The 24,069-nt window shown below is 45.1% G+C and overlaps 1 pseudogene; it reads right to left on the bottom strand.

The window, feature by feature from the left end:
- Positions 1-13,315: 13,315 nt before the first annotated feature.
- Positions 13,316-13,461, bottom strand: LOC134603906 (small Cajal body-specific RNA 11; annotated as a pseudogene).
- Positions 13,462-24,069: the final 10,608 nt, after the last annotated feature.

The raw sequence follows: 24,069 nt of genomic DNA, 5'->3' as shown, positions 1-24,069 counted from the left end.
TCCTGTTTATTCTGCTTCGTATATTTGACCTCGGCTTGTGACTACGTTTATTCTAACCTCTGGCATCCTTTGACCTCGGCTATCCCTCGACTATCCTGCTGGTTCTGCCCTTGCCTGTCCTGCGAATTTGGTACTGCATCCTGCACAGCCCCCGTGCACAGACCCACAGGCCAGGTGAATTCTTACCTGACCACCTCGGCCTGTGGCTATCTGCAAGGGTGAGCGACATATCTGCGCTACAGACTCCCAACTCAGGTAAGACCCTGACAGATGCGACCTTCGGAGCGCTTTTGGTTAGGGGCGCCGCAGCTTCCGGAACTTTTTTGGCGAGCGCTTCCCTTCAGGACATTTTGCGTTCGGCGGACGGGTCCTGTGTAGAGTTTTTTCGCCTATTTTACTTTAGACCGTCGGAACATGCTTCTTTTGCTTTGCTGTCGGAGCGTTAAAACAGCAAATATGAAGCCTCCTGTCATGCTATAAAATTGTAGATTATACTAGCTTTAGTGTAACTATAATCTTAATTTTATTAATGACAGGAGGCGAATATTTCCCACCCAATTTGATTTCTTCCCCCCCCCCCCTTGTTTTGGATGGATTGCATTGATTGTATTTCTGTTGATTTGTCTGATTATCTGGGCTAGGTTGGTTAGTCTGGGGTGATGTTGTGGGAAGTGCATGTTATACTGTATTGACGGTCATTAGTATGGATTTCGTGTCTTTATTCTATCAGTACTGGATCGTGGGATTTATGTTTTATCAGTACATTTCGTTCACTAATCAGTGTTTTCGATTCTGTTTATTTCGTTTCAGTTTAATGGTTCGACTTCAGTTCATAGGATCGGCCGTTTGGCGGGTTAAAGATCAAGTTCATCCATTATCCGAAGTTTTTCCAGATGACATTCATCGTTATGTTGTGAATTTTTCTTTATTTAGTTATTGTCATTGTTGTGTACGTTACGTTGTCGCAGCGTGAAAGAGGAAATGGTGGCTTAGGAGGAGCCTTATATAGATACCTTATGTTTTTGTCTTTGGTGTTTATCTCTCTATGTTAATGTGCTGCTGTGGAGTTCTAGTAAAGAGAGCCTTAAGCAAATATTCGCCTCCTGTCATTAATAAAATTAAGATTATAGTTACACTAAAGCTAGTATAATCTACAATCAACAGCGCTTTTCTTAAATACGTGTCCATTTCCTCTATGTGCACCTTCAAAAAGCACCCTGCTAGGTGGTCCCAAGAGCGTTCAGTGCATTACAACAGGGATTTCTAATCTGGAGGGAAAAACAGGCAGGCAAACCCCTCAAATTTTTAGGAACTTCCCACCAATTCCCTTAAGCACTATAAAGTGCTATTAACACAACAGTTCCCCAGTTCTTTGCCTGCCTTTGGCAGGTGAGGTTGTCAGGCTTACCCCTATTCCAGCAGAAGCAAGGTGAGGGAGCTGTGGCAAAACTTATAGATTTCACCAATACCGTGCCGGGTAAGACGAAGGTGTGCATGTGCGCACAAGTGGGGAGGTCTTGGCAGACACGTACAGGTTGCAATGCGTTCCACCATGGAATCGCACGCAATGCGATTTCAGAATTTCAGGAGATAAAATGCACATTTTCATTTTTTGCATTTTGGTTTTCCAGGACCTTGGAGGCTATTTAACCCAGTAGCAACTCACTGTTTGCCAGGTGCACTCAGAACCTGTTGTAAGTGTGTTCTCACCTGCCCTCCAGCACACTTTGAGGCCATTAAGGTGCTTTTGCTTTTATCTTATGGCTTCCTGCCTGAATTTTTTTTTTTTTTTTTTTTTTTTTTTTAAATATATTTAGAATTTTTTTTGGATAATACTGAGGCTTCAGAGGGACCTTTAGAAAAAGGTAAATGCACTTCTAAATCAAAGCATTTCATCTGTGCCTCTTGTGGCCAACCCATGCCAGATGGCTATAATAAAGAAAATTTATGACAAACTTACCGTAATTTTCTTTTCCTGGCTATTTCTCATTGCAGCATCACATATGGGTAGCTCCTCCCTTAGCAGTCACAGGATAGGAATTAATTTGATTAATTAATTAGCCTGATAGGTATAAAGAGTCCCTCCTCCCCTTACACCTCAGTCCAATTATAAAGCTGACACAAAAAAATAAGAGAATGGGCGGGAACCCTGATGCTGCCAGGAGAAATAGCCAGGAAAAGAAAATTAGTTTGTCATAAATTTTCTCTATTCCTGGCTAATCATGGCAGCATCACAAATGGGTAATACCCAAGCTTACAGAAATGAAGGGTGGGAATAAATAAACCGAGAAAAATACACTAAACAGACTCTCATGCTGCAAAGAAATTAAATATCAATGGGATAAAGAAACTGTAGACAAAACACTCTTCCCCAAGGAGGTGGAAGGAGAGACCACGTCCAGTTTGTAGTGTTTTATGAACGTCATTGGGGAAGACCAGGTGGCTGCCCTGCAAATATTATCGTATGGAACCTCTGCCCAATTAGCCCATGAAGTCGACAATGCTCTGGTAGAACGTGTTCTTATCTTCATTGGAGGACACTGATCTTTAGATATATACGCTTTCCTGATTATTAGCGAAATCCAACGTTTCAATGTATATAAAGAGGCCGCCTCACCTCTCCTGGCTCCTGAAGGTAGAACGAATAGCTGGTCAGTCTTTCTGTATGACTTAGAACGAAAAAAGGTTTTGGTCTCAGACACACCCTGTCCTGATAGCTCTATAGGCATGAAGACATGGTAGAAAAGACCTTAATTTCCCAAATTCTTCTTGCGGAAGTAATAGCCATCAAAAACAAAGTATTGTAAGTGTGACGGTAGTAGTTTGTATCACCGTCCAATATTCCCTTTTTCCCCATAAAAGAATATTCCCAATAATCCACAGGAATGAATATCACTGGTATCGCCAAATAATCCACACATGAGCCAAAGCTTAATGCTAGAACAAGACTGATTTACTGGAAGCAACAGGCATTCAATTTAAACAGTAACAGACTCCTCCTCTGGGCCAGGCTAGATAATTGACTTTCAGCAACATACTAAACTCAATTATCTGCTGGCCAGAAACATTAAAATTTTCAACATTTTCAGAAAAGTACTTTCTATAACACATACAGTTATAACATTTACATCCCTGGGTAGCTGAGGATACTGGGAGTCACACATCCAAATCTCACGAAATTCCGTTTGGTAGTTTCTGTGTCGCATCGTGTGGAAATTTGACCGGCTTGCCATGTGGTGGTATCCGCTTTACAGTTCCATGAAATCAGCAGCAAGAGCCGGTCTTCGTTCACGCATAATTAGACGAAAACTACCATACGAACGTTGCAGTTAGTTATATAGAAATGCTCCCCTTGTTCGGTAGATTCCACCTCCCGAATGCCGGTTTGATTCGTGGAGTGGAAAGTAGTCAGCCGGGACTTCCATGGTGACCGGGTGTTCGCGGAATTGCCATGCCGAAAACAGTTCCAGGCAATTCATGCGTAAGTCCCGCTGACCGCGTTTGTGAGATTTAAGATGGCCGCCATCCTTTGTTCTCGCCACGTGTTCGTATGCCGAATGGCGGCCACCTAGGAGCAATTAAGTTGCGGTTTTCTCAACGTTCCAAGTTCTAATTGCTATCCAGGGTGGTCTCTGTTCGGTAGACGAATAAATGTCCCGAACACAAGAATATAACAAATACTATAACTGCACCAAAATAGCAGGGAGGGAAAGAACCGAATGAATGGAAGGTGAATCTTCACAGTAAGTAAGAGGGTAGTATGCAAATTTTCAAGGGGAACGAACAGATTGTCAGGTAGTTGTGAACCAGAGGAAGGTCCCAAGGAGGGGTATCGGATCTGGTAGGAGGTCTCCACCTGAACGCTGCCTTGAAGAATCTGGAGATCAAAGGATCCGAAACCCATGAGATGTTGCATAATGCCGCAAGAGCTGAGGATTGAACTCTAAGAGTGCTGACCCTAAGGCCTTTGTCCTGGCTTTCTTGGAGGTAATCCAAGATCTGATTATTGCAAGAATGCAAGAAGTTAACATTCTTGGCCGAAGCCCATTCTCTAAATATATCCCAGATCCCATGGTAGCACGAGGAAGTAGAAGCCTTCCTAGACTGCAAAAGGGTATTGACCACTGCTTCCGAAAGACCTAATTGTCGAAGTCTTTCCTTTACAAAACCCATACTCCCAACTTGAGGCATTCCGGATGAGGATGGGAGATTGGGCCCTGAGTATCCTTCATTATCGGAAGAGGCAAAGGCCGTTCCTGACTCATCATGGTTAAGAGAGGAAACCATGGCCTTTGAGGCCAGATCGGAATTCTGGCAATTACCTTTTTGCCTTCTGTCCAAACCTTCCGCAGGAATCTGGGTATCATGGGTAGGGGAGGGAACGCATACCCCAGATCGAATGACCAAGGAAGAGAGAGAGCATCCTGGCCCATCACTCGATTGGATGGAGAGAGAAGTAATTCTCCACCTGACAATTCTGGTAAGTCGCCATCAGGTCCATCCGGGGTATGCCCCACCGATGGGCAATCCATGAGAAAACTGCCGTGTGAAGTCTCCATTCTCCTGGAAGAATTTCTGTTCTGCTGAGAAAGTCCGCAGTAACGTTCTCTGAACCCGGAAGATAGATTGACTTCAGACCTTAAAGACTGTTCGTGGCCACCTTCAACAAGGGAGCTAGTTCCTTCAAGAGCAATGCGCTTCTTGTACCTCCTTTGTTGTTCACATACGAGGCCACCGCTCGGTTGTCCGTTATGATTAGGACCCAACATTTTTCGATCATCTGAAGGAATACCATGATGGCTTTGGACATGCTCTTAGTTCTCTTAGATTTGAGTGCAGGCGACTCTTCTCGGGTCCACTTCCCTTGTTTCCATGTGGAATTGAAGTGGGCACCCCATCCAAAGGAACTGACATCTGTTGTAATAACGTTCCATTGAGGTTCCTCCAACGGGAAGCCTTTTGCCGAATTCTCCTTGCCCTTCCACCAGTTTAACCCTTTCTTACCGGAAGGGGCAGAGTTATCTTTTGCTCCCAATCTGTTTACACTCTGTTTACTGGGTCCTTCAAATGAAAAGAAGCTGAACTTCATTTAGAACGAACCCACAACAAATGCAGGAAGGTGGCCAAAAAAGAAAAAAGTGTTTAAAGTCCTTTTCCTGGACATTCATGGCAGCATCACTTATGGGTTAGCTCCGCCCCCAACAGGAACAGGACAGGAAACAATTAATTATAACCAGCGCAGTCTAACCTACAGTCTTTTTTTCTGTCCTTAAACAGGACAAACAGGAATTAAATCCTATACAATTTTTAGGCCACCTTCCCATGTGTACCATGGGTTCTTACCAGATAAAGTTCAGCCTCTCTTTATCTGAAGAACTAAGTAATCAGCCTGCAGGAGCAGGACTAACTGAGTTAGGTACATTTTAGTATATGTACCACATCAATGGAATACCAGGAATTCAAGAAACAAGAGTGCAACTGAGATCAGAAAATTCCTCTCACTCAAAAAACAATGAACGACCTGTGTTGGTGGATGGAAATCAAGAACCTATCTTTGGGTTTTCCTCTGGAAGATCCACCGTGGAAAACAGTTACAACGGACGCAAGTCTCCAAGGATGTGGTGCACATTTAGAAGAGTTGTGGATACAAGGTATATGGGAGTCGAAAGAGAGAAGGTTGATCTCAAACCTGAGAGAAGTGAGAGACATATTCTATGCCCTACTGGGATTTCAGCAATGTGTAAAGAATTCTTGAGTGAAAATTCAGACAGACAACAGAGCAGTAGCTTCATATATAAACCGACAAGGAGGAACCAGAAGCAAAGCTCTATTACTAGAAATATTTCCGCTGATGGAATTTGCTCAAAACAAGCTACAGGGTCTGAATGCGGTCTACCTGCCAGGAACAGAAATGTTTTGGCAGACTATCTGAGCAGAACTATGATTCAATCAGGAGAATGGCAATTGCATCCAGAGGTATTTCAACTGATATCGTTAAGATGGGACACACCTCAGATCGATTTGATGGCTTTATACTGGAATGCTCAAGTCCCGAAGTATTTCTCCCTAAAGGCGGATTATCATTTAGCAGGACAAGATGCCTTTTCCCTTCCTTGGGACTTCGATCTGGGATATGCATTCCCTCCCCTACCTATGATTCACAGATTGTTGAGGAAAATTCGGAAGGAACGGAAGATGGTTATTGCTGTAATTCCGATGTGGCCGAGGAGGTCTTGGTTCCCACTCCTGAACAGAATGTGCCTAGGTCCTCCATGGCCTCTTACTCAGAGAGCAGATTTGTTAATCCAAGGTCCAGCGATTCATCCAAATCCAAACCAATTGAAGCTGGGTGTTTGGCTCTTGAAAAGCAGAGACTTTTAGAGCAAGGATTACCAGAGTCTGTGGTGGATACACTGATAAAATCCAGGAAAAGTTCCACTTCCGCATGTTATCACAGAATATAGGATATCTTTCGCTTATGGACAGAACAGAATTCCAAGATTTTCCTCCATCCTTTGAATATAGATGTTCTTGAATTTCTACATGAAGGGCGGCTGGAGAAAGGCTTAAGCTTAAGAACTTTAAAAGTGCAGTCATCAGCCTTGTCTGCTCTGTGTAACACCTCCTGGGCATTAGACCCAATAATTGCGAGGTTGTTTAACCCCTTAAGGACCAAACTTCTGGAATAAAAGGGAATCATGACATGTCACACATGTCATGTGTCCTTAAGGGGTTAAGGCAGCGATACGCATAAGTCCTCCCAGAAATTATGCTCCTCTTTGGGATCTTCCCTTGGTTCTGGATGTTTGTCAGACACCCCCTTTGCTCCGTTGGATGAGTTGGGTATTGTTAATCTGACATACAAGACCTTGTTCTTAGTGGCAATCACTACGGTCAAAAGAATGTCAGAAATTCAAGCCTTCTCCAGTGATTCAAATCACGTTCAGGTTTTCCATGATAGAATTATCTTAAGACCTAGAATGGAACTCCTACCTAAGGTGGTTTCACGTTTCCACTTGGCACAGGAAGTTGTTCTGCCTTCCTTTTTCTCAAACCCTTCATCATTGGAAGAAGTTAAGCTCCATCAATTGGATGTGAAGGAATGTGTAAATAAATATTTAGAGGTCACTAATCAATTTAGAAAATCGCAGCACCTATTTCTTATCCTTCCGGCTACAGAAAGCGAGAGGTGGCTTCTACCGCTACTTTGAGGCGTTAGGTTTCAAACACCATAAAATTGGTCTATAAAGTCAAGAATCTATCTCCTCCGGAGAACTGGGCTAACTGGGCAGAGGTTTCTCCTGACGACATATGCAGGGAAGCCACCTGGTTGTCTCCTATGAGATTCATCAGACATTACAAGCGGGATGTGGCTTCTTCCTCCTCATCCTTTGGGAGAGGTGTTTTGTCCTCAGTTAACACTTATGAATAAATTTATTTTGCAGCAGACTGATGGCATTTTTTTTTTTTCACCCTCCCTTTGTTCTGAGATTGGGTATTACCCATAAGTGATGCTGCCATGAATGGCCAGGAATACAGAAAATTTTCTCCATACTTACCGTAATTTTCTTTTCCTGGCTATAATTCATGGCAGCATCAGCAACCCTCTCATGTTTTTTATTTTAAGCTTTGTACTGAACTGTGGGTTAGAGGGAGGAGGGACCTTTTATGCCTACAGTCTGGTTATAATGAATTAATTGTTTCCTGTCCTGTTCCTGTTGGGGGCGGAGCTAACCCATAAGTGATGCTGCTGCCATGAATTATAGCCAGGAAAAGAAAATTACGGTAAGTATGGAGAAAAGTTTCTGTATTCTTTGGCATTGCCCCTATATTTTGGGGTCTGAAATCCCCCCTCCCTTTGAGGCATTTACTAGTGTAGGGCCCTCCTGTTGGAGGGACCCTCCTTTTTGCCTCCTCGTTTTACCTGGTTTTGGCTGGTTTCCTGGTGCTCTCTGCTGCTGTTTGTTCCGCTTTCGATCGCTGGAACGCAGTAATGCATTCCAGCGGGTGGAAGTGACATCTCGGCCGTGTTCGGCGGGACCGGAAGTGATGTGGGGGTCGCGCGGTTATGACGCGAGCGTCTGGAACGCGTAGCGTGCGTTCTAGCGGTCCGCGCATGCGCGGAACTGCCGTTTTCCCCCGGCACTATTTAAACTTGTGGATTCTGAGTTTCTGCGTGCATGCTGCATCGGCTGATAGCAATCCTGAGCGCTCTGATTCACATCCCTTGGTCTGTGCATTTCTATTGGCTGCTTGAAGTGGGTCTCTGTTATCAGAAGGTAGGCTTCCTTTTCTCCTTGCGATTTTATAATTTTCTTGACATTTTCTTGTCAGTTTTGCCTCTGAGTTTTACTGGGATGTGGTTTTACTTTTCCTTTGATTTCCCTTTTTAGTATGGATTCTGCCTCTGCAAGATACCTCTCTAGAAAACATAGGTAAGTCAATATTTGTTTTAATATTTCAGCCCCAGCAAACATTTGGATTCTCCCGCAAGAAAGTCAAGGGAAAAAAACAATAAATGCATTAAAGGGACACTGTAGGCACCCAGATCACTTCTGCCCATAGAAGTGGTCTGGGTGCCAACTCCCACTACCCTTAACCCTGCAAGTGTAATTATTGCAGTTTTTCATAAACTGCAATAATTACATTGCAGGGTTAACTCCACCTCTAGTGGCTGTCTACTAGACAGCCACTAGAGGTCACTTCCTTGTTTCTAGCACAGGTTTCCTGTGCTAGAGCGTCGCTGGACGTCCTCACGCTGTGTGAGGACCTCCAGCGTCGCTCTATTCCCCATAGGAAAGCATTGAAATGATTTTTCAATGCTTTCCTATGGGGAGACGTAATGCGCATGCGCGGCATTTCCGCGCATGCGCATTAGGTCTCCTCGGCCGGTGAGCGAGATTAGTCTCGCCCACCGGCCGACGTAATCACCAAGAGGAGCGTCGCGGAGGCGGAGACAGCGGCGAGGGACATCGCCGCTGTCCCAGGTAAGTGACTGAAGGGGTTTTCACCCCTTCAGTAACCGGGGATTGGGGGGTGGGAGGGAGAGGGACCCTCCAGTGCCAGAAAAACGGATCGTTTTTCTGGCACTGGAGTTTCCCTTTAAGTCCACCACGGAGAAAGGTGGTTCAAGTAAGAGACGCAGAGCGGAACCTCAGTCTTCCAGCTCTGAAGAAGACCCTGATGTGTGGGAGGTCTCAGATGATGGTGAGGAGGAAGTTGAATATACCTCCAGGTCTCCTGACTCTAAGTCTATTGATAGACTGATTACCCTTATCAGGGACACTCTTACTCTCACGGAAGAGAAGTCGGAATTGAGAGAGGCTGACAGGTTCTTTGAGGACCTAAAGCCTAATAGGCCAACTTTTCCTGTGCATTCTTCGATCAGGGACACGATCCTTCAAGAATGGAACAAGCCACAAAGAAAATCCACCTTGAAAAATAAGTTCACAAAGATATACTGTATCCTTATTCTGCCATTGACTGCAAACTATGGAACTCAGTTCATAAAATAGATGCTGCTGTGATTCATATGGCAAAGAAAACTACGCTCCCCATTGACTCCATGGCCTACCTTAGAGAGCCTATGGAAAAACGTATGGATGGGGATCTTATAAAATCTTATTTGGCCCTGGGCTCCGACCTCCATCCTGCAGTGGCTCTAACCACTCTCCCAAGGGCCTTAAGAGTATGGCTCGCTAATTTGGAGGAGGACATTGATTGGGAAGTCCGCAAGGGAACATCTCTTGGAGAGCCTCAAGGACTTTAGCCTTGCTACAGAATTCTGCTCAGAAGCCCCCCTAGACATCACTTGTATGATTGCCAAAAGTATGGCCCTGTCTATGGCCTCTAGAAGGGTTCTTATGGCTTCATTCATGGGGAGCCGACTTTGCCTCCAAGGCATCTATGTGTGGCCTTCCATTCCAGGGGGATCTTTTATTCTGTAAGATTCTGGAGGATGCTATACAAAAGGCTGCAGATGATAAAAAAGGCTTTTTGCCGCAAGAAAGAAGAAAGACTTTTTCCTCTACATGGAAGACTAAATGCTTGAAGGATCGGTCCTTTCAGGACAGCAGAAGCTATAAACCAGGAAGGGAGTATTCTAGAAACTTCTCTTGGAAAAGCTTCTCCCATTCGTCGACCAATAAGGCTTCCAGCGGGAGAGGAGCTAGAACCTCTGGGAAAAACTTCTGAAGGTCTTCAGGTTCATTCGGGATTCTGGGAGGAATACTAAGGTTCTTTAACCCGGTATGGGCCGCAAATATCACGGACGTCTGGGTCAAATCCATCATAAAAGATGGTTACAGGATGAAGTTTTCCTCTTACCCAAATTCCGCTCTCTTCAGGAAATCGAAGGTGTCGACAGGCATCAAACGAAGGGCCATCAGGAAATGCATTTCTACTCTTCTGGAACAAAAGGCTATAGAAGAAGTTCCAAAAGAGGAAAGGTTCAGAGGGGTTTACTCCACAGTGTTCTTGGCTCCAAAACCCCAAGGAAAGTGGCGTCTCATCCTGAACTTAAAAGGAGTGAACTCCATGCTCGACGTAAGAACGTTCAAAATGGAATCCTTACAGACCATCTTAAAAAGCGTCAAAAGAGGGGTTTGGATGACCTCTATAGACTTGAGGGACGCCAACTACCAAATTCCTATAACATTTCTCAGATTCTGGGCTCTACATTCATTCCGGGGACTCCCATTTGGCCTCAGCTTGGCACCAAGAACGTTCTCAAAAGATCATATTCCTCAGAGCAGTGATAAACACTATCTCAGCCCATGTGTTCCTCTCTCCAGAGAGGGCCATACAGATTTGAGACAAAATCGAAAATCTACAATGTCTCAAGACTGTCTCAGTGAGAGAAGTCATGAGTCTCCTTGGTTCGTTGACATCAACGATTGGGCTGGTAAAATGGGCCCAATGGAAGTTTCGCCTTGTTCAGAATTGCTTCCTTCTTCAATTCGACAGAGTGGAAACGGTTTGGGAGCAAAGGACAACTCTGCCCAGCCAATAAGAAAAGAGTTGAACTGGTGGAGGGGCAAGAAGAATTTGGCAAAAGGCTTCCCATTGGAGGAACCTCCTTCGAACGTTATTACAATAGATGCCAGTTCCTTTGGATGGGGTGCCCACTTCAATTCCACATGGAAACAAGGGAAGTGGACCTGAGCAGAGAGTCGTCTACACTCAAATCTAAGAGAGCTAAGAGCCATTTCCAAAGCCATCTTGGTGTTCCTTCCGATGATCGAAAAATCTTGGGTCCTGATCAAAATGGACAACCGAGCGGTTGCCTCGTATGTGAACAACCAAGGATGCACAAGAAGCAGATTGCTCCTGAAGGAACTAGCTCCCTTGATGAAAGTGGCCATGAACAGTCTCCAAGGCCTGAAGGCAATCTATCTTCCGGGTTCAGATAACGTTACTGCGAACTTCCTCATCAGAACAGAAATTCTTCCAGGAGAATGGAGACGTCACCCGGCAGTCTTCTCATAGATTGCCCATCGGTGGGGCATACCCCAGATCGACCTGATGGCGAGTTACCAAAATTGCCAGGTGGAGAATTACTTCTCTCTCCATCCAGACAATCGATGGGCCAGGATGCTCTCTTCTATGGTCATTCGATCTGGGGTATGCGTTCCATCCCCTACCCATAATACCCAGATTCCTACAGAAGGCAAAGAGGTAAATGTCCATAATTCCGATCTGGTCTAGAAGGCCATGGTTTCCTCTCTTAACCATGATGAGTCAGGAACGGCCTTTGCCTTTTCCGATAATGAAGGATCTGCTGAGTAGCTCAGCTCTGTATTTTCAGACTACTACCAGTTGTCTCTTATGTACCTTGGCAGCTCCCCTCCCAGTCCCTTTGGTTACTCCGTACAGGAGCCCTTTGGTCTTTTCTATGTCCATCCCCCCTTGCTGTGTGTCAGGCTGCCTCCTGTACCCACCCACTCAAGTAGGAGGCAGGTTGGGCAGTTAAGGTCGGGCAAGTATGTCCTACCTGCTGGTCCTCAGAGTGCGAAGGTTCCATTCTTCTGGCCTGGAGTTAGGTCGTTATGAGAATGGCATCTTTGAGATTCAGTGGTGGGAATTGGGAGGTTAAGCATCCCAGGTTGTTGCCCAGTAGGACTTCGGCTGGTAAGTTTTTCGTAATGTCAACATCGAGGTCTTTTGTCCCCGAGCCCCAGCTTAGGTGGGCCGGATGGCAGGGAGTCAATGGATGGCCCTGCCGGCTACTCTTACATTACCACAGTGTGGCACTGTGCATTCGAAAAGCTCATTCGGAGTCTTTTCCACCTTTTTACAATCTGAAGAACCCTCTCCTGTAAGCTTCGCTGGTAACCGCATACCTGGCCAGCATTTTCTCTTTAACCCACTGGTAGTTGTCCAAATCGGGTACGGCCTGTTATGCCTCAGCTGCCCGCCTGGACATCTTCCTGCTTAAGATAGCAGCTCATTTGGCCTTGTCCAGTCCTTCCAAGGCACATTGTCTCTCAAAATCTTGCAGACAATTGTCAATATCTTACTCTCCGTCTGTAAATGCGTTGAAAGCTGCGTAGTTAAGCTTTCAGGGTCCTTTGCCCGTAAGTTCCCTGTAGTGAGCAATGATCTTTTGCTCTTGGGCTCTCAGCGCGTTGGTCGCTTGAGCCATCACTTGCAAGATCATGTCCTGATATGGGGTTAGTATGCAATAAGCTTAGCCACCAACGTACATTCCTCTGGAGTTCAGGTTCCTCTGTGCTTCTTGCTGAGGAGGTACTGGATCTGTCGCTCTCCATAAGTTTGTCGATTTGTGTGGTTTTTGACTTATTGCTTGATGCTCACCCTCAGCGTGGTTTACTTTAGTAGTTGGTACTTGTAGTGGACCACAGGTAACCCGACTGGTTACCTCCACTAATTCCCTTCCTTCAGTCGGTCAGGAACCATGTAAAGTACAAAGAGAGACCCCCCCCAGAAACTGGATGACACACAGTCCTGTAGGTACAACAACACTTTATTGGCCACACACGGCTTTTATGCATAACCCTGTGCAAGGGGTTTACCACACAGGGACACATCCTAAGATCCTCCACCTTCCTTGAACCCTAGTGCGGGAAGGGACTTTGTTCCCTTTGTCCCCAAAGCCCGCCACTGGAAATACAGGGTTTCCCACACAGGCCGCCAGGAGCCTCTGTGGCTGGGAGTCCAGACGTGGGAAAAAGGGACTGTCATTTTGTCTACCAGGCACAGAAAAGCCCGCCCATGGGAAAAGAGCTGGTCTCTTTGTCCCCGTGGGAACCGACAAGCCCACCAAGTGGGGGCTTTTAAACTGAAGGGGGGACCTATTGCCCTCCTCCCCCCTGGCCCCCACCCCCAAGCATTGGGTGGGGGCCCTAAAGAAGAATAAGGGGGAGGAACCTATTGACCCCCCCGGCCCCCACCCCTGAGCGGCGGGTAGGGGCCCTGAAGTAAAATAATGGGCGGGGACCTATTGTCCTCCCCTCCGGCCCCCACCCTTGAGCGGTGGGTGGGGGCCCTAAATTAGAATAAAGGGGGGACCTATTGTCCTTCCCCCCCGGTCCCCACCCCTGAGCGGTGGGTGGGGGCCCTAAATACCAATAAAGGGGGGGCCTATTGTCCTCCCCCTGGCCCTAAAGCGGCGGGGGGGGGGGCTAAATGAAAATGTAACTCCCAACAAAATTAATGAACCCCTATCTACCCCCCTCACACTAAAAATAGTTAGGGGGGACCAATAACTACGTACCTGTATAAAATAAAAATAAAACTTACCATTTGATATCTTCTTTTTTCTAAAATCTTCTTTTTTCAGCCCCAAAAAAGGCCAAATAAAAATCCATAATAAGCATCACACTTTGGGGGGAAAAAATAACGAGCGCGATTGTCGGCCACTACTGCTTGGATAGGATCGGCTTCATGAAGTATCCTTCAGGATTGTGCTGTTGCACAAATGTTTCAGAGCAGTAAAATATATCATTCTGATGATGAATTGTGAAAAATGCAAAAAAACCAAATATGCATGGTAAGTTTGTCCAGGGTTTGTGACTAAGTGGTTATTAAAAAAAAGACTGGACATACTCCATTTGCAATACCCTGGGTTGTCTACTTTTTGCAAGTGGAGTTAATTTTCCTTCCTTGGCTGCTATACGGTCTCAGAGGCAACATAACCAATCTGGCAAACTTCAATGTGAAAAAACTGAAAAAAGGAACATGCTATATTTGACCCTGTAACTTTCCAAAACCCCATAAAACCTGTACATTGGGGGTACTGTTACACTTGTGACTAATAACATTTACATATTTGCATTCAGTGATTAGAGGTAAACGCTAACAGTATTATGATATTTACAGTTTAAAATCCACACACAAAAAAAATACATTTCTTAATTTCTCCCACTTTTTAAAGATTTTATTCATATTAAATTATGTTTTTTTATTTTATATGAATATCTCATGTGAAATGAAAGTCCTGTTTCCCCTGAACAAAATGATATATAATAAGTGTGGGTGCCCTTAATATGAAAGAGGTAAATTCCGGTTGAAAATGATACCGGAGAAACTGACGGAAGCCAAGCACAGAGAGATGGACACAGGTTTCTTCAGGAAGGAAGAGATTCTTTATTGGATCACCGATCGGGACTCAGAGGGACTAGCGTCACCAAAATACAGCAAAGTCTGAGTACTGAATACATAGAGTACATTCCTTATATAGCACTGTAGCTCCTCCCACAATTAACTACACCCACACATACCCTTAACCTATTTAATAAATAGAGTCTAAACTCATCCATCCGGTCTAACCACGTGGCTCATCTGATACAAAGGAGAGGGACGCGTAATTCCAGTTCTTACATTCCTGCACCTGGTCAGTACAGTGATAACAGTATCTTAGCTACGTGTAATTAACTAACTGATACTACAAACACATATACATACATATGCCTTGTGGCAATCTTAGCCTGCTAAACTTGTATTTTACTGGAATTACATCACATTCCCCCCTTTGATGCCTCTGATATTTCACAATTACTTGAGGCATCACTTAACCTTGGTTTGCATATACCTCAGGTTACCATGAACCAGACCAAACTTATCTTATGATGTGAATCTTTTAACACTCATCTTCCTGCATTGGTTCTCCCTGATTTAAAGCCTCATATTTATATATGGCCATTATCTGTGCAGCAGCCTTCCTCTCTGCTATACTTCCTATCAGGCTTTGCACAGACCTAACTACTAAGGGTATAAGACACGGTAGGAGTAGACACAACAGTAAAATCAGTAGGACTCCACCTACCACTGCCTTAAGCCCTCCAAACCACTCATACCAGCTACCAAACCAACTACTTGGATTGTACCCTTTCCATACCTGAGTAGGCACATGCGCTAGTTTAACCATATGGCTAGTAAGCTCAGCTATTGCTTGCCCTTCGTCATCTATTTGAAGACAGCAATTGCTCAGGTTAAACTTCCCACATACACCTCCCTCTACTGCCAAAAGGTAATCCAAGGCTAATCTATTTTGGTACACTGCTGTCCTCATCCTGGTATTATGCTTCGCTAGAAGATTGAGTGCTTGTGAGGTCTCATTAGTAATAATCTCAACCACCGCCTGTAATCTTATAATACGGTTGAGCATATAAATTGGGGTTCTATAACCAAAGGTACCATCTTCTGCCCACGTGGCTGGCCCATAATAATCTATGATACGCTGGGGAGGCCATTCATTATCTTCCCAGGTACCTATCTCTAGGGGTCCCCTTTTCTTCCTATGATTCACATCATACACTTTAACACCTAAAGTCTCACCTGTTTCGATAGGTAACAAGAAGAAGGATGGTTTGAGCATACCCAACACACATGCCCCCTGTGGCAGCTCCGAGTAGGCTTTCTTACCACAGATCCAGTACAAATTTGCTGGGGCTCTCCAACTAGATGTGATGGATAGATCAAACCACACGTCCTTTAAATTGGCGTATCTAGCAAACGGGTTTGATGGTTCTGAGACATTTGAAGCCGACCACCAAGTTGTATTTTTAGTATCATCATCATAAGCTTTTTGCCCTAGACAAGTTAATTCTCCTACAGAAGTATTATACATTATTCCTTTCCTTGCTATGCAAACATAACCTATGATGGAGGTCTTTAATCTCCACTCAGATTTACCTCTAACACTCAAATGATAATCGGCTTGTGTAGATATTAGTTGGTCAACTGCCTCAGAACCGGACATTACCTCCTTTGCTTCCCAAGGCCATTGGTCTCCCATGTTAGTACCTCCACACACATAGCAGTTGGTAACATTAAGACTACCGGCAATACTTTCAGCTAGGTCTATGAACAGGTTTTTAGCGCTATGGGGGATTTTATTATCTATACTCATCTCTTCATAAAAGGAATGGTATACTTGATGAGTCTGGGAGGATACCGTATCAGTCTCTATCCCTATAAATAATATTGTCCCAGGATCTAAACCCGTCCCGTATATTTGAAACCCAAATAAATTTCCATACTTATCTAAGAACTTGTCGGGGTTATTAATAAGTATATGGACTGGGTTGCATTCCATAGACTTACAATATGGGCTAGTCGGCAACTTAGTCACTATCATGTCTTTATCTACTGTCTGTCCCCAAGTCGCCCACCCCACACAAGACCAATATGGACAAAAGTTATAGTCTTTATTTGGGCATCTAGGACTCACATATTTATTTTTACTACTGGGACAAATATATTTATCATTAGACCCATACGTCCTCTCCCATCTAAGATCCCCACATACATTCCACGGTTTTCTACCACTTGATATCGCCTTACATGCATCAAATAGCAGAACACCCGAAGAATGTACGGATTCTAACACCGTCTTATTAATTAGGGTCCCCTGAGGATCTCCATTCCTGAGAGTCAACCAAATTGTACGAGGTTGATACTCTGGACTGAAGCACTTAGGTTCTCCTACTCCTAAATGGCACACACTATAGTCTATATTTAGGTATCTACATCTTGATACCTCTCCTTTACATTCGTATTGTGAATGCCAAATTAGGGTTTGGGAAATATGGTTACCTGTTCTCGTAGTCTTAATGCATACCTCACAGCTAGGAGTGTCGGTACCTCTACCTTCCTGAATATAAAAACACATATAAATAAACACAATCAAAAGCACATCTTTCGCCGTCATCTTCAGTCTTCGTCCGTGCGATGGAACCTCAGCTTCCAGGATGTGAGGGCTGCAGGGAATGGAGTTCTGCTCGTCTTCACAGGTGTCCCTTCGAGACTTTCCTGGCTTATACACTATGTGATGGTAAGCGGACAGGCTTTATTATGGCCTTCTCACTCACACCTGTAACAATAAAATTTGTAATCCACAATAATTCCTCGTTACTCCGACTGAGTAGTGCGTTTCAACCGGATCTTGCAGGGATTCTCTGGATCTGCTGTAATTTGCCAAGAATCGACTGCTGCTGGTTTAACCCTGGAGTGATGTATCCACGGAGTTACTTCGGCTACTTTTATCGCTGTAGGGGTAGACAAAAGAACAACATAAGGACCTCTCCACTTGGGCCCTAACGGTACATTATTCCACTCTTTAATCCACACTTGATCTCCTGGATGATAACTATGAACAGGGGGATAAATATTCACAGGTAATCTATCTTGTACCCATTTCTGTACCTCCTCCATAGTCTTACCCAACTCTACAACCTGCTGCCGGGTAATTCCTTCTCCCAACTGACTCAAATCCCCCCTTAAGTTACCAAGTACGGGAGGTGGTCGCCCATACATAATTTCAAAAGGAGAGAGGCCCATCCTTCTGGTAGGGGTACTGCGGATTCGCAATAGAGCTATAGGTAAGAGAACGTTCCACTTAAGTTGGGTTTCCTGACACATTTTAGCCAACTGGTTCTTAATAGTTCTATTCATTCTCTCTACCTTACCAGAACTCTGGGGTCTATATGCAGTATGAAGCCTCCACTTTATACCAAGCATATGAGTCAGTTGTTGTAGGCACTGGTGAACAAAAGCTGGACCATTGTCCGATCCTATAGAACAGGGTAGTCCATATCGGGGTATTATTTCTCGTAGCAGGAATCTCACAACTTCTCCTGCTTTCTCTGTACGAGTAGGACATGCTTCTACCCAACCTGAATAGGTGCACACAATTACCAACAGGTAACGATGTCCACCCGATTTAGGCATCACTGTAAAGTCTATTTGTAGATCGGACATGGGGAGTCCCCCCATAAACTGGACTCCTGGTGGCTTTACTGGTCCTTGTCTTGCATTATTCTTAGCACACGTTACACATCTGCGTACAATGGCCTGAGTCAAGTTGGACAATCTTGGTATGTAGAAATGTTTCCTGAGAGATTCTTCAGTACTGTCTCTCCCAGAATGTGTCCCGTTGTGATAATTTTGGACAATTTCTACCGCTAGTGATGCTGGTATGACTATTCTTCCATCTTCTAGCTGATACCACTTGTTCTCCAAATACTTTCCCGGTTCAGTCTTTAACCACTCCTCTTCTTGAGCTGTATAAACTGGAGTCCATTGGGACAGTGGAGTTGGTATAAGAGCAGCTATATGCCCCACATACTCCTGTCTTCCTGATTCAGCAGCACGCTTAGCTGCACTATCTGCCATCCGATTTCCCTTGGTTACATCACCATCTCCTCTCAGATGCGCTCGACAATGTATGATACCGACTTCTTTCGGCTCCCACACTGCTTCCAATAGTTGTAGGATTTCAGCTGCGTATTTGATTTCTTTGCCTTCTGAATTCAGTAGTCCTCTTTCTTTATACAAAGCTCCGTGGGCATGAGTGGTTAAAAACGCATACTTAGAGTCCGTATAGATATTCACTCTTAAACCTTCAGCCAATTGTAACGCTCGTGTTAGTGCTATTAATTCTGCCTTTTGTGCTGATGTTCCTTTCGCCAGTGGCCGAGCTTCTATCACCTTGTCTATTGTTGTTACTGCATATCCTGCATAGCGGATCCCTTCTTTCACATAACTACTGCCGTCGGTGTAATATTGAACATCGGGGTTCTGGATGGGAAAATCACGAAGATCTGGTCTACTTGAAAATACTTCATCCATTACTTCCAAACAATCATGTTGACTTTCAGTAGGTTGCGGCAAAAGGGTAGCTGGATTTAAGGTGTTTACAGTCTCTAAATGCACTCTTGGGTTTTCACACAACATTGCTTGATACTTGGTCATACGGCTGTTACTAAACCAATGATTTCCTTTGTAATCCAACAACGTCTGTACTGCATGTGGGACTCGTACATAAAGTTCTTGACCCAGAGTGAGTTTATCGGCTTCAGCTACTAGCAGGGCGGCTGCAGCTACGGCTCTTAGACAAGGTGGAAGTCCGCTGGCCACTGCATCCAGTTGCTTAGACATGTAGGCAACAGGTCTTTGCCATGATCCCAAGTACTGTGTCAATACTCCCACAGCCATTCTTCTTTGCTCGTGTACATATAAGTAGAATGGTCGTGTGTGATCAGGTAGACCTAATGCTGGGGCACTCATCAAAGCCTTCTTCACATCTTCAAATGCCGTTTGCTGTTCTTGGGTCCATAAGAAGGGGTCGTGCTCTGTACCTTTGATGGCTGCGTACAGAGGTTTTGCCAGTATCGCATAGCTGGGAATCCATATCCTACAGAAGCCTGCTGCCCCCAAGAATTCTCGCACTTGTCTTCTATTCTTGGGTATTGGTATTTGGCAGACAGCTTCTTTTCTCTCTGGCCCCATAATCCTTTGACCTTCAGAGATATGGAATCCCAGATACTTGACAGTTGGCAAACACAACTGAGCCTTCTTCCTGGACACCTTGTATCCTGCCTTCCAGAGAATATGTAGTAGATCGTGCGTTGCTTGCTGACATTTTTCTTTTGTAACTGCTGCTATCAACAAGTCATCTACATATTGTAACAATACACATTCTCCTGGGATAGACTCGAAATCCAGTAGATCTTGACTTAGAGCTGAACCAAATAGGGTAGGTGAATTTTTAAACCCTTGGGGCAGTCTTGTCCAAGTCATTTGGCGTTTTGAGCCCGTTACAGCGTTCTCCCATTGGAAAGCGAAAATACATTGGCTTTCTGCGGCAATTCGGAGGCAAAAGAAGGCATCTTTGAGATCTAAGACTGTGAAGTAAGTAGCCCCGCCCGGAATTAAAGCAAGCAGGTTATATGGATTGGGTACAACTGGATGTATGCTAACAACCGCATCATTGACTGCTCTTAAGTCCTGTACAGGTCGATACTCATCTGTACCGGGCTTTTGAACAGGCAGCAATGGGGTGTTCCAGGGGGAAGTACAGAATTTTAGGATACCATACCGTATGAACTTATCCAGATAGGATTGGATGTTCTTCTTAGCCTTCTGCGGAATGTGATATTGTCTTAGGCTCACTGGATAAACCCCATGTTTCAGTTCAATTTTTATTGGTGGAATATTGCGGGCCAGTCCTGGTGGGTTGTTCTCTGCCCAAACTCCTGGTATGTTAAACAATGTCTCATCACTCCTAGGGTTTTGGCTAGTCAACACTGTATAAAGTCGCCACTCTTCTTCCTTTGGTACGGATAAAGTCATAATACCTGAAGGTCCATTAAACTTTAAGGATGTTGTTCCATTTGGTAGGAACGTAATCTGCGCTTGTAATTTTGATAGCATATCACGTCCCAGCAATTGGACTGGACATTCAGGCATATAAAGGAATTGGTGTTTTACTACGTGGCCTCCCAATGTACAGAGTCGACTTTTAAGAACCGGTTTTTCAGCACTTCTTCCAGTTGCTCCTATCACAGTAATAGTCCTTCCAGATGGAGGAGCAACTAGATTAGTCACCACTGAATGTTCAGCACCAGTGTCGATCATGAACGCACTCCTTTTCCCCCCTATTGATACATCGACCATAGGCTCCGCTCGACCAAGGGGGATGGAGCCCGGTCGGTATCAATAGTCCTCCATGACCGTGTCAGCCAATCCTACAAAGTCCCTACCTTCTCTATCGCGGGACCTTTGCGCTGCTGGAATATACCTGTCTTCCCTAACACTTCCTCTGTTCCCATTACTCCCTCTATAACCATTACTCCCTCCGGGGCCTCCTCTACCTCTCGCTCTACCTCTAAAGTTTCCGTAGCCTGCCCTGGGTTGGTCTCTCTCGTACTGCTCTCTTTGCGGACATTCGTTCCTCCAATGCCCTTCTTCCTTGCAATACGCGCATTGATCCCTACTCAAAGGCTCCCTACTCCATCTATTATTGCCTCTATCTGGGCCCCGTTTATCTACGCCTGCGATCGCTACCGCTAGCATATCAGCCTTTTTACGCATCTTGCGCTCTTCCTCTTTCTTACTTTCTGTATCCCTGTTCATATAGACCTTATTTGCTACCTCCATTAGTTGGGTGATGGACATACCTGCAAACCCTTCTAACTTTTGTAGCTTGCGCTTAATATCTCCGTATGCTTGGCTGACAAAGGCGGAGTTAACCATTCGGGAATTGTCTGCGTCTTCCGGATTAAAGGGGGTATACAAGCGGTATGCCTCCAATAATCGGTCATAAAAGACACTGGGCGCTTCATCGCTTTTCTGGATCACCTCAACTGTCTTCGACATGTTAATGGCTTTCTTTCCTCCGGCTTTCATGCCAGCAATTATAGCGTCTCTATAGGCTCTGAGTTGAACCATATCAGCACCATTTACGTTCCAATCGGGATCGGTGTTGGGATAGTGTGTCGCGGCCCATGCTGCTGGATTGGCTTGGTTCAAAGCACGGGCTCTATCCTCTAATGCTTTAATGGCTGCTTGATTTATTCTTGTCCTTTCCTCATTGTTAAATAAAGTCATTAGTAACTGCTGGCAATCAGCCCATGTCGGATTATGCGTCTGTACTATTGAGGTGAACAGATCAGTCATAGCTTGTGGTTTCTCAGTATACGAGGAATTATGGGTCTTCCAGTTTAAAAGATCGGTTGTGGTAAATGGGACATATACGAAGACTGGGTCAGCGTGTGCCATTTGACCTGCGGCATCGATATAAGCTGACCCGGGATTCAGACGAAGAGGCATCTGATAGTGCTTTAATTGTTGGGCACCAGTCAACTGTCGGGTTTGGATGGGGCTACGTAGAGAGGCGTCAGTCATGGGTTCCGGTCGGGGAGAGATAGGGTATGGGGATGTGGGAGGTCGGTTTTGGGAAAAGGTTGTAAATAAAACACTTCGAGCCGAGCTAGATGAAGCTTGACCGGAAGTCTGAAGTGGCGCCAAATCAGGATATTCGTTTCTAATGGGGGTGGATTCTGGTTCCGGAAGGGGAGATTTAGTACGAGGGGGGGTGGATCCTGTACTGGAGGAGGAAGCGGAAGTGGATGAGGGTAATGAGGGGAGGGGTGCAGGACTTCCTGCGTTTGCGTCACTTCTTCTTAACGGAAAGTAAGGGGGCGGCAAAGGGATCTCGGACTCAGGGGGCGTGTCCAAAATGGGCCTAACACCAGTCCTAGTGGACGAGCAAGTCCTAGCTACCATGAGGCGACACTGCTCCTCGTGGCATGTCTGGAGCCATTTTGGCGAGTCATTTACGGCCTGTCTCCAACAGTCAATATAAGGAAACTGGCCGTAAAGTTCAGGCCTACCCGATACAGCCACGTGTAAGCGCTGTACCAGAGTTGGATCCAAACTGCCACGTGGCGGCCATGCCGCAACCAAAGTAGGCCACTCCCTAGTACACAAAGTGACCAAACGTACAGGAGACATCTTTACCCCAAAATCACAAACTTTGAATCCCTTTTTAAAATTCTTAACCATACATCCTAAGGGATCCGGAATCGTTGACTGCGACGCACCCATACTTAACAATGGAACGTCGTCGACAACGAATACTATACACGCGTACTATTCAACAGTCACACCCGTTTCCTCTGGCAACAGCACCACGTGGTACGGTTACCAAGTGAAACGTACACAATAACAATAAACACTCAGGGAATTCCCGTACACACACAGCTGTTACACCAGTCACTATATAATCAATATTATGCCCTTTGGCGTAACTATACAGTCACCCACGCTATAATTCTCTATATACGAATTACCCGTCTATAACACACCCCAGTAACATCGTCTTTTACAAATAGCGGTTACAGTACGGTTAGCATAGGTCAAAGCACAAGTTAAGGTCACAATACAATTATTAGTGGTTATGGTGTTAAACATGCAATGGACGACAATGATTAGTACTTATTATATAATGTCAGTAAATATACAGGGTTATGGTACCGTGCACTATAATACAGCAACACACTATTAACACTCTCGCTAGACGGCTGAGCTCGCGCTATCTAACAAGATATACACTTTACTAAAACAATCGTTAACACATTTACAATTCCCAACTAAACTATTGGCCAGTACCTTGAATGGACTACCTAAAACTATATACACCCGTTTTGGTTAGCCACACTGCCCAATCACCACATATATAGCGAGCTAGAGAACCGAATTTACACAGGCGCCTCTTAGTCGCACTATCAAAAGTCTAGTGGGTTCCAAATTTACACGCCTTCCCACTTAGCCCAGATAGGATGAGAACTAGCGAACCGAATTTACACAGGCGCCGCTTAGTCTCCCGGTCCCTCCGACCTAGCGAACGTAATATACACCCTAGAACGCTAGTCTAGACAAGACACCGGTGTCCGGCTAGGGCTATTTACACCAGGACCCCGCCTGACTAACCAAATCAAACGGTCTGACTAAAGAGCGTTCGATCGAGCGGTGCGCCTTCGCTCCTTCCCTCCGACAGAGGGGGCAGATACACAGATTCAAAACCCCTTTGGGCCTACCGCACAATCGGTATACCCCTAGTGGGTCCTGCCGTCTAAAACAGCAGTTGTCTTACCTCCTCGTTCCTGAACCTGAGTTCACACTCATCGACGGGGACACCCCAGCACTTCTCACGTAGAGGCCGATGATCTCCTGGACAACAGACCAGTGGCGCCGAGACGAAGGGAGGTCCACGCAGAAGTTCAGGGGTGCAGCCGTAGAGAACGTGGGCAAAGATAGACCGTC

Source organism: Pelobates fuscus, chromosome 3 (assembly GCF_036172605.1).
Source record: "Pelobates fuscus isolate aPelFus1 chromosome 3, aPelFus1.pri, whole genome shotgun sequence".
Lineage (NCBI taxonomy): Eukaryota > Metazoa > Chordata > Amphibia > Anura > Pelobatidae > Pelobates > Pelobates fuscus.
The sequence above is the reverse complement of the archived record's forward strand: the minus strand, read 5'-3'. Positions and strand labels throughout refer to the sequence as shown.